This window comes from Lissotriton vulgaris, chromosome 7 (genome assembly GCF_964263255.1).
Source record: "Lissotriton vulgaris chromosome 7, aLisVul1.2, whole genome shotgun sequence".
Classification (NCBI taxonomy): Eukaryota; Metazoa; Chordata; class Amphibia; order Caudata; family Salamandridae; genus Lissotriton; species Lissotriton vulgaris.
Window position 1 is genome coordinate 1,234,241,310 of NC_141695.1, and position 9,887 is coordinate 1,234,251,196.

The 9,887-nt window shown below is 40.4% G+C and overlaps 1 pseudogene; it reads right to left on the minus strand.

Annotated features, from left to right (window-relative positions):
- Positions 1–5,318: 5,318 nt before the first annotated feature.
- LOC147703297 (uncharacterized) lies at positions 5,319–8,080 on the minus strand (annotated as a pseudogene).
- Between the last annotated feature and the right edge of the window lie 1,807 nt (positions 8,081–9,887).

The window sequence follows — 9,887 nt, forward strand, 5'->3', positions numbered from 1 at the left end:
GGTAGTTGAAATAATCTAGTCTGGGAATGTTGCAATCTGTATCAGCAAAAGCTCTCTTAAAGCTGGGAAACTACTGCACTATGTCTTGCTGAAGCCTTTAATTGTGGTGGAAAACACTTTGATTTGGAGAAATATCAAATTAGTGGTCGCAGGAGTCATCACACTACCCTACTGATTTCTACCTCTGGGTTTAGGGCCTGATTTAACGTTTGGCAGACAGTTATTCCACTACAAATGTGATGAATGCCTCATCTGACCTATTACAATTGCATTAGGTTAAAAAAAAATTGCTGAAAGTTTTATCAGCATCACATAGATAAATACAGAAGATTTAGCCATAAAAAATGCCAGTAGAGAAAGTAAAAATACATGAACCGTCAGATACAAACAGCAAAAAATATCATATAATGTACCATGTTTACGAATTATTCATATTTTATCTTAACCTATCTCAATAGCTTTTTTCCAGCAATAGATCAGAGCCCTGATTCATTTTCCAATTTGTTTTCCCCTTCGTCCCTTCCGTTCGCACACCCCCTTTTCAAGATGAAAAATTGATAAAAGCCGTGCAAGCCATTGACGGACTGTGGGAGCAAGCAGGTTCTATTAGGGAGAGGAAATACATACTCTAACCATTGCTATGCCAAAAAACAAAATTTACTGATGAGTCCCCATTGTTCATTTGCAACAAACCCCCAGAAACATTAGTTAAGCTGTATTTTTACTTTTATTTTCATGGAATAATCTGTAAAAAATTCGATATCCTTCTTCAAGATTTCTAAAAGTGGACAAGTAGAAAACATGTGTACTGAATCTACTTCCATTCTTTGGCAGCGAGGGCACCAAACACCAACTAAGACCCCCCATTTGGCTATTTTAGTTGGTGTTTAATAGAAGTTACAGATTGTTTTATAATGTTGTGCCTGTAACTCTGCCAAGCACATCATAGACTGATCTTGTTTTAAAGATACTAATAAACATTAAAAATGTATACCTAGCCTTAGTTTCCATTTCCCTGCTTATTTCGCAAGGTCATCTTGCATCAATTGATTCAGCCCCCCCATATCTCCAGCTAATTGTAAAGCTCTTGTTGTCCCTTATTACCTCCATTACAGCATATTTACTAAATTCTCTCGGACCTCCTTTCTTCTTTGATAAAAAAAACCTGTATCTGCAGATACTTAGAAAAATCTTTCGGCTCAACCCTGTAATTGGTATGAACTTCCTCAATGAAATGATTCCCTCTATGTCAATAAGATCCACCCATCCTTGTAACTCCTAAGACCTCGTAGCGTGCCATAACCACGTCATGGAAAATTTCATGGAGAGCTGGATTCCGGAAGAGCAGGGTATAAATATTTATCCTCCCAAAATCTTTTTCTTCAGAGCCACCCATACATACATTCTTGCTAGTAGAGGTTTGAAGCTAACTTTCTTGCTGATTACAATTGCATTACGATATAATGCACTTATAATAAGGTTGCCAGGATACAATTAATATTTTGATTGAGTAATCCATTGGCAAACAGTGAATAAAGCCCTTAGTGTTTTTTTTAAGCTCATATATCTTCCAGTGGGACAAACAAGGAGTTATATCTGTGGAAGTGCTTCTAAAAATTGGCCAATGCTGCAATAAGGTCCGCAAAAACTCTATAAAGATTTTGGAAGTCCCAAAATGTTCTCAGTCTCAAATTTGCATAGTTTCAATAGCCTGTCCTCAAGGGCACTTCTAAGGCTAACAGGAACTCAGGGACAGCACTTAGAATGCAGTACTGACTCCAGCAAAGGCTACCAGCATGGTTCAGTTCAGGCCCTGTTGCGACGAGTCAGCCTTGCGCTTCAGGACAAAGCCTCTTGAAACTTGTTTGGCCCTTTAGTCAAGGAGAATGCTATCCAAATGCCCCTTGAAGCCTAATTCTTTTTCCTTTAGGTGGGATCAGATCCAGCCATCAAATCTCTGCACACTATTCAAACAGCAGCTCTAGCCGCTAATATTCTGTCCTAGGTCTAGAAAATATTCTGAAGAGGTGTGTGTGAGGGGCAACTTTTGAAGGATTCACTGGCCAGTATATGGAATGACACTTAAAGACTCCCTGATCAATGAGGAAAAATGTCATATTGGCAAACCTTCCCACTTCCATAACATATCTTGCTTGTCTTTCTCCAGGTTATCGCAAAGTCAATGTCTGAAATTGTTCATTTTGCACTAATGAGTGAATCCTAATAGGTTTCTAAATGAGAATGGTATTTCAATACTTTTGTTAACATATGCAAAGCATGAGTAATTCTGCAATTTGTAAAGAGTGATTTTTCTTGAATGTCCTGATGCTAATCTATATCTAATTGTTTGCATCTCTTTCCTATTTCTTTTCTAGTCATCAAAGGTAAGTCAAAATTAGTTTTACCAATCTATGAAATTGGACTTTTTGCACTATTGAGTGTATCTTAGCATTTTTGTTGTATCTCATTTCCTCTTTGGGGTCTTGGAATTTTGATATGAGGTATACATCACTCATTGATAACTGTCACAGAATCATATTGTTTGCTAACAGTGTTTCAACTACAATCTGAAAAGACAAAGATTTTTGTCACACAATAAGTGGTAAAACAATTGGCTGTTTCCAATAAAGTGGATTATTATTTGGGATAGTAGTCCTAATTAAGGGTTATTTTTTAAATATTAAAAGGTAGTGGTAGCTGCTGTCAAATATAGTTATTTTGAGAAAGTTGGCGGTATGTCTTAAGTCTACAAGAAGTAGACTACATAGGCAGACCTGAAGCTATATTTTCCTTCTCAGCCTAGTGGATGGCACAACATGTGCTAGTGTCAACAGGTAACATTTCATTTTTACATTCCACTTGTATATTTCCTGCACAATATTCTACAGCCTTATTGGAAAGTCAAGTAGGCCAATTAGAAATTAGCAATTTCGCAATATTTTAAAACTGCGAGAACATTAAGTAGGGCATGGGCAAAAGTTCCCTAGTCTGCAGAGGTGCAAAACCTGTGATTGCAGTCAGCATAGAAATGAGGGCGACAAAGTAATACAAGGAACTTTCTCATAATGCTCTTCTTAAGTGGCAAGCTTTGTTTTTAAATTGGGATTTTGAATCTGATTGGTGCCTCATATGGATTTGAACTAAAGAAGAGAGTTGTTCAATTTCTTTAGGATTTACATCTCACTCTTAATGTTTAGCAGTTCATTTATTTGTCACAGTATAGCTTTTGAATAATTAATGTCTTTCCTTAGAGTGCATTTGTTTAATTTACTGTTTTTCTTCTCATTCTCCTGTAGCCCATGTATGAGGTAAGAACCAGTTTATTGATGTTCCTAATTGAATACATTGTTTTTCTTATTTAAAAATTCTAATCTATAGGTGTCACTTGCATTTTTATTATTTGCACATTGGATTGTATTGTAAATAGATGTTCTCAGAAACAATCATTTTGTAAAAATTAGAAGCTTAATATGTGCTTCAGGAACCTACATATTTGAGGGGAAATCCAAACAGTCAAAGAAAGCCATGCTTTTTATCACCCACTATACTCCACTTGAGTGGGAATTAACCACTGCAAATTGTTCCAAACTATTGAAGCATGAATCTACAGTTGATGCAATTACAATCAATGTATTTGCCCATTAATTTAAATTCATGCCCTAATTTATCTCATGAAATAGGCCCAATGCTCTGAGCTATCTACATTGATACTTTCTCCTTGATTTCATTTCAAATTTCTGTTTATCAAAACATTTACATTGTTTATTCATCTCTCTACCTGCATTCCAACAAAGAAAAATCATATTGTTTGTTCAGAATGTCATTTTCACTTTATGCATTATTAGGAAAGTCTCAAATTCAATGGTATCTTTTATTTACTCCCTATTTGTTTTGAACTCTCATTTGCAAGCTGTGAACCATTTCTATATTTCCAATCAGCCAAAGGTGTGTGCTGGTTAGTTATGCACTTACAAAACATAAAAGTAGCTTTGTGAATAAAAGGGCACTTGTCATACAATATAGAAGAGTATTTTCCATGGAGATTACCCTTCCTCAGCACTCATAGACATGTTTGCTATAAGCCTGGTAGGTCTTCAAAGATACAAATTAACTTGGTGCTGTCTTTTGTTATATGTACAATGCATTGATAGAATACAAATACTAAGCCATACACCATTTCACTCCGTCTTACCTATTTGATCAGCTATCAGTTTTCTGTGCTTTATAGGTTTTGAAACTCATAGATCTGATCTGAACAAATGTAACACAGTTTGATGGAAATATCCTGAATAAATCCATGTCTGGTGTCGCTCATATTTACACTTTGACTTACCCAAAACTTGGGAAAACTTCTCAAAGCAGTTATCTTACTTTATTCAATATATATTGTTTTGTAAAAGTAAGACAAGCATAACTAAACCAAAACTCTTGATCTGCCTCTTAGAATAATGCCTAAAAAATTCATAAATAGGAGTACATTAGTATAGATGAGTGCTGTCAAAAAAGATTGTCACTGCCTGTCTGCCAGTGAGCGCCCACTTCAGTTAAATCCTTTTCTATTTTATTTCCATTTAAATGAAGGTGTTTGATGACAGATACATTATGGATCAAATAAAATGTAGCGAACACTCATTGACAGGTTTCAAAAGAGACATGATTATTGTTACTCCATTTGCAATTGCTACCATCAAATTCTTATTTCTGTTTCAGTCAAGCCCAATCGTGTCTGAATCATTTGAATTGTACAGAAAATAGTGTAGTTGCTCCTAAAAATAATGGTTATTTAGATATATTTTGTTATTATTGAAAGTTGCATTTCTGAGGTTTCAGAAAAGGCTGAGTTTATTTTTGAATTTTAATGATAGTAATTGATATATCTAATCTTTAACATCAATTTCTTATCTCTCTTTCAGTCATCATCAGTAAGTCTTACTTTTTATTCCTTGTCTGACCTTGTACATTTTGCACTATTGAGGGAATCCTAATAGGTTTCTAAACTAGAAAGATATTTTAATGTTTTTTGTTAACGTATACTTGACATGAATGTTAGCATTTTTTAAAGGGCCATTTGTTTTTTTGAATTTTCATGCTGCTAATCCACATCTAATTGTTTACATCTCTTTCTCATTGCTCTTCTAGACATCAGAAGTAAAGCTGATCTTTTTTTAGTCGATGAAATTTGACATTTTGCACTACTGAGTCAATCTTAGTATTTATGCTGTACCTTCATTTCCTCTATGTGGTCTTTGAAATGTGATGGATTATATATTTCCCCTGCCGATAACTGTCCTAGAATCATATTGTTTGCTTTCAGTCTTTCAACTAGAAACTGATAAGATAAATGTATTCATTTATTTATTTATTTAGAGGTTTTATATAGCGCTGGCTGGACCCGGGGGTATCAGAGCGCTTTACATTTTGAGACAAGAAGGTCAGTAAGACATGGGTCATACATAGCATCAAGGAATATAAACAACATATAAGTCTCCGCCTGACATATTTCAAAATGATAAATATGGGAAATAAGAACACCGAAATGTGGGAGATGTGAAAATCAAAAATAACCAGGCATACATTGAAAAGAGAGCCGGAAAATTGCATAGGAGGATAGGGAGGTTGGTGGTCAGATTGGGTTTGTAAGGACAAGAGCAGGAGGGGCAGAAATGAGGGCAGAGGGTGGACAAGGGAAGGGGAGGTGCAGGGAAGAGTGAAGGTGGTAAACAGGGAAGTGGAAGTGACGAGGAGGAAGGGCGAAGTAAGGCTGAAAAGAAGGGAGGGCAGATGCATCTGAGGTCGGACAGAATGTGGCCAGTGGAAGAGAGCAGATATGGATTATGGTCCCCAATATTTATTGAGGAGATGTAGTTTGAGTTCTTTTTTGAAGCTAGAGTAGGAAGGGTTGCAATGAAGGTCAGTTGGAAGGGCATTCCAAATGCCTGGAGCATTGCTGGAAAAGGATTGAGACTGGGTGGTTTTCTTTTTTAGAAGGGGGGGATAAGAATGAGGGTGTTTGTGCTTCTCAAGGAATGGGAGCAACCGGCTTTTGTGAGTTTGTTAGCGAGGTAGGTCGGTGTATTCTGGTGGAGAATTTTGTGTAATGCAGGCTGTTTTGTATGTGGATCTACCTTCAATGGGGAGCTATTTAAGGGTTTTAAGGGTAGGAGAGATGTGGTCAAATTGCTTGCAGTCTGAGGTAAGCCTAGCTGCAAGGTACAGCACGATTTAAGCGGTGGATCTTGGGAATTCCGGTGAGAATGGCATTGCCATAGTCGATGCGAGAAAGAACAAGGGATTGGACGGCTAGTTTGAAATCATCGATAGGGATGAAGGGCTTGATTTTCTTAAGGTTATAGAGATTGAAGAAGGCTCCTTTGGCAGAATTATTGATGTGTGTCTTGAGGGTTAGGAGGTTGTCAAGTGAGATACCTAGTGATTTGACTGAGGAGGACAAAGATAAGGAGCAGTTGAGGGCATTAAGCTCAGAGATCCAATTCTGAATGGGGAGCTGGTTGCTTTCAGGGGAAAAAAGAATTATTTCAGATTTTTTAGGGTTGAGTTTGAGGTGGTTAATGTGGAACTAGGATTGAATCTTGATCAGAGTGTTGTTGAGGTGAAGTATGTCAGCATGAGTTTTAATCTTATAATAGAGTTGGGTATCATCGGCATAGAGATGGTAGTTGATCCCGGCTTGTTTAAGAATGAGTGTGAGAGGTTCCATGAAAAGATTAAAGAGATAGGGAGAGAGGATGGATCCTTGCGGAACTCCTAAGGAGATGGAGGTAGGGTTAGATAGGCAATTTTGGATTTTGATTTGTTGAGAACGGTGTTGTAGGTATGAGACGAACCATTTATGTGTCGTACCATTTAGGCCGAATCGATCTCTAAGAACATTGAGTAGGGCAGAGTGGTTAACAGTATCAAACGCTGCAGAGAGATCAAGGAGGATCAGAAGGCTAGATTCACCATTGTCAAGTGAGTGGTGGATGTCATCAACAATGTTTAGGATGGCGGTTTCAGTGCTGCATCCTTTCCTAAAGCCAGATTGGAAGGGGTCTAGTAAGTTAAAGTGTTCAATGTGTCTCTCTAATTGGAGAAGAACACATTTTTCCAGGGTTTTGGAAAGAAGGGGAAGGTTGGAGATGGGACGAAGGTTATTGAGGTCGTTTGGGTCTGCCAAAGGATTTTTGATAATGGGGGTGATTTGGCCTAGGTGCAAAGAAGTGGGGACCCAGCCGGTGGCAAGGGAGCTGTTGATAATAGAGGTCCAGGTAGGGGTGATGATATGTTTGAGGTTTTGGACAAGTTTGGAGGGGAGAGGGTCTTTGGTGTGGGAGGAAGGCTTGAGTTTGGAAATGATGTTAAAGACGTCTCTTTCCGTGACTGGCTGGAAGGTAAGCCAAGCGGCATTATTTTTAGTAAGAGAGTTAGGATGATTGGAGTCCAGGAAATTGGGGGGCAAGGAGGGGTGAGGGAGATCAGAGTTATGATGGGCAGTAGAGGGTGTAGGGGGAGTTCTGATGGAGGGTGGGATATAAAGAGAGGTTTTCGGATTGGTGGTAGGGATCGGAGTAGAGAGGAAGGATTGCTCAATTAGTTTAATTTAAAAATAGAGAGCTATTTCTTCACATCTAGTCTTCAAGGCCAGTGGGACAGGGGGAGCGGAAGCAGTTTGATTGCGCACAATGTTGAATAGTTCTCTTGGCCTATTCTGAGCTCGATCTAGTTGTGACCTGAGGAAGGAAGTTTTTTGTCTAAAGATGTGTTTTTTGTAGGACGATCTAGCAAGTCTGAGGCTGGCCAGGTTAGAATGAGAGTAGTGCCGTCTCCATAATCTTTCAGTCAGTCTGAGTCTACGTCTTTCAATGTTTAGGTCTGTGTTAAACCATGATTTGGAGGGGATATTTCTTTGTTTTTTGAGTGTGAGTGGTGCTAGAAGGTCAAGGGTAGTAGTGACAGCGTTGTTATATTGTTCGGTTAGTTCATTCGTGTTAAGGGAATGAGGGATAGCGAGAAGCTGGGCCTGAAGTTTGGATTCAAGTAAGTCGGGAGGGATATGACTTGGATTTCTGATCAGTTTCATGGGTTTAATAGTTTTGGAGGGTGGGGTGGAGGCAGAGTTGGTTATGGAGAACAGGATAAGGTGATGGTCGGACCAGTCAATGGGAATGATGTTAGATAGAAGGGCTAGATCTTTGCTGGTAATGATAGCGTCAAGGGTGGCTCCTTTGGAATGGGTTGGTGACTGACAGATTTGTTTGAGGTCATTAATTTTGAGAAGGTCAGATAGGAGGGAGATTGAGGGATCTTTGATATCATTCCAATGGATGTTAAAGTCTCCCAGGAAGATGTTTTTAGATTTGGAAATTGAGGATTGCGTTAGAAGGTTAGATAGGTCGTCAATGAATGGGTAGTGATTTCCAGGTGGATTATATATATTGTGAAGGCGGATGGGGGGAATCCTGTATTTTGAGTTCGGCTACAAGGTATTATAAGGAGGCATATTCGGCGTTATTGATAAGGGAGAGCTGTAGTTCGTCTTTGAAGATGATAGCTACAACACTGCCTTTTCGGATGGGTCTATCTTTCATAACAATGGAGTAGCCCAGGGGTGAGAGTAGGTCAAGAATGCTTGTAGAGTGTTCATCAAGCCAGGATTCTGTAAGGAACGCGATGTTGATGGATTCGCTAAGGATGGTTTCAGAGATTTCTATGACATGTCGGGCAGCGGAGCGGCAGTTAACAAGCATGCAGGTGAGGGGTTTGGGAGTGGGTTTGGGAGATGGGAGGGCATGAATGGAGGTGAGATGAGGAGGGGGTCTAGGTGAGACAGGTGAAGGGGGAATACGACTGGTTCCCAATATGACGGGGATGCTTGAGAAGGTGGGAGGCATGTACATGGTTGGTGAGTAAGGAGGGTAGGAATTTTGAAGGTCGGAAATCTCCTGGTGAGAGAGGGTGCAAGTGGTGCGGAGTGGTCTTTGAGCCCGGCAAAGCAAGGGATTTGTTTTTCACGGTTTAGATGTGGTGGGGTTTATTAGACTAGGGCTGGCGGTCTTTTTTCGGGAAGGGAGGTCGTTGGATTTGAGGTTGAGGACATCTTTCCTGAGACGAGAGAGATATCTGGTAAGGGTGGTGAGGTTAAGTTCAATGTTGCGAAGGGAGTTTGAGATAAGAGTGAGGGGGTAAATAGGGTGTGGGGGGAGGAAGACAAATGGGGTTCAGAGTTAGCTGCGGAGGGGGGTCTGCTCTGAGGAGGCAGTGAGCAAAGGCAGGCAGGAGGCCTGATCTGAGGAGGAGAAGAGCCAATGCAGTTAGGAGAGCAGGGAGGGCTGTAGTTGTATGGGAGAAGGAGTGGCATGTTGGGGTAGGGGGGAGAAGGGACCTCTGTGGATGAGAATTTTTGAGATAGCGAGGAGGAACAGTTGCGGATTGGTTTGGGAGTGAGGGGGGATAATGGGAAGAATATGGTTCAGCGAGGGAGAGGATGAGTAGGGAGAAGAGGGGTGGGGGAAGTGAGATTCAGAAGGTGTGAGGCTGAATTGGGTGGGGAGGAATGAGGGGGTGGAGGGGGAAAGGAAAGGGAGTCTGGGTGAGGAGTGTTGTGATTCGGTGGGTGTGAGGATGAGTTGGGATAGGAGGAGTGAGGGGGTGTTAGAGGAGGAAAGGAAGGGGAATCTGGGTGGGGAGTGTTGTGATACGGCGTGAGAGAGGATGAGTTGGGAGAGGAGGAGTGAGGGGGTGTTAGCGGAGGAATGGAAGGGTAGACAGTGAAAGAGGGCACGGAGGGAGGGGTCATAGGAAGGGGAATGGGTGGGCTGATTGGGGGCAAGGGGGATTGGGAGTGAGGGGGTGAGGAGAGGATCAAGGGGAGAGGGGGGTCATAGTGA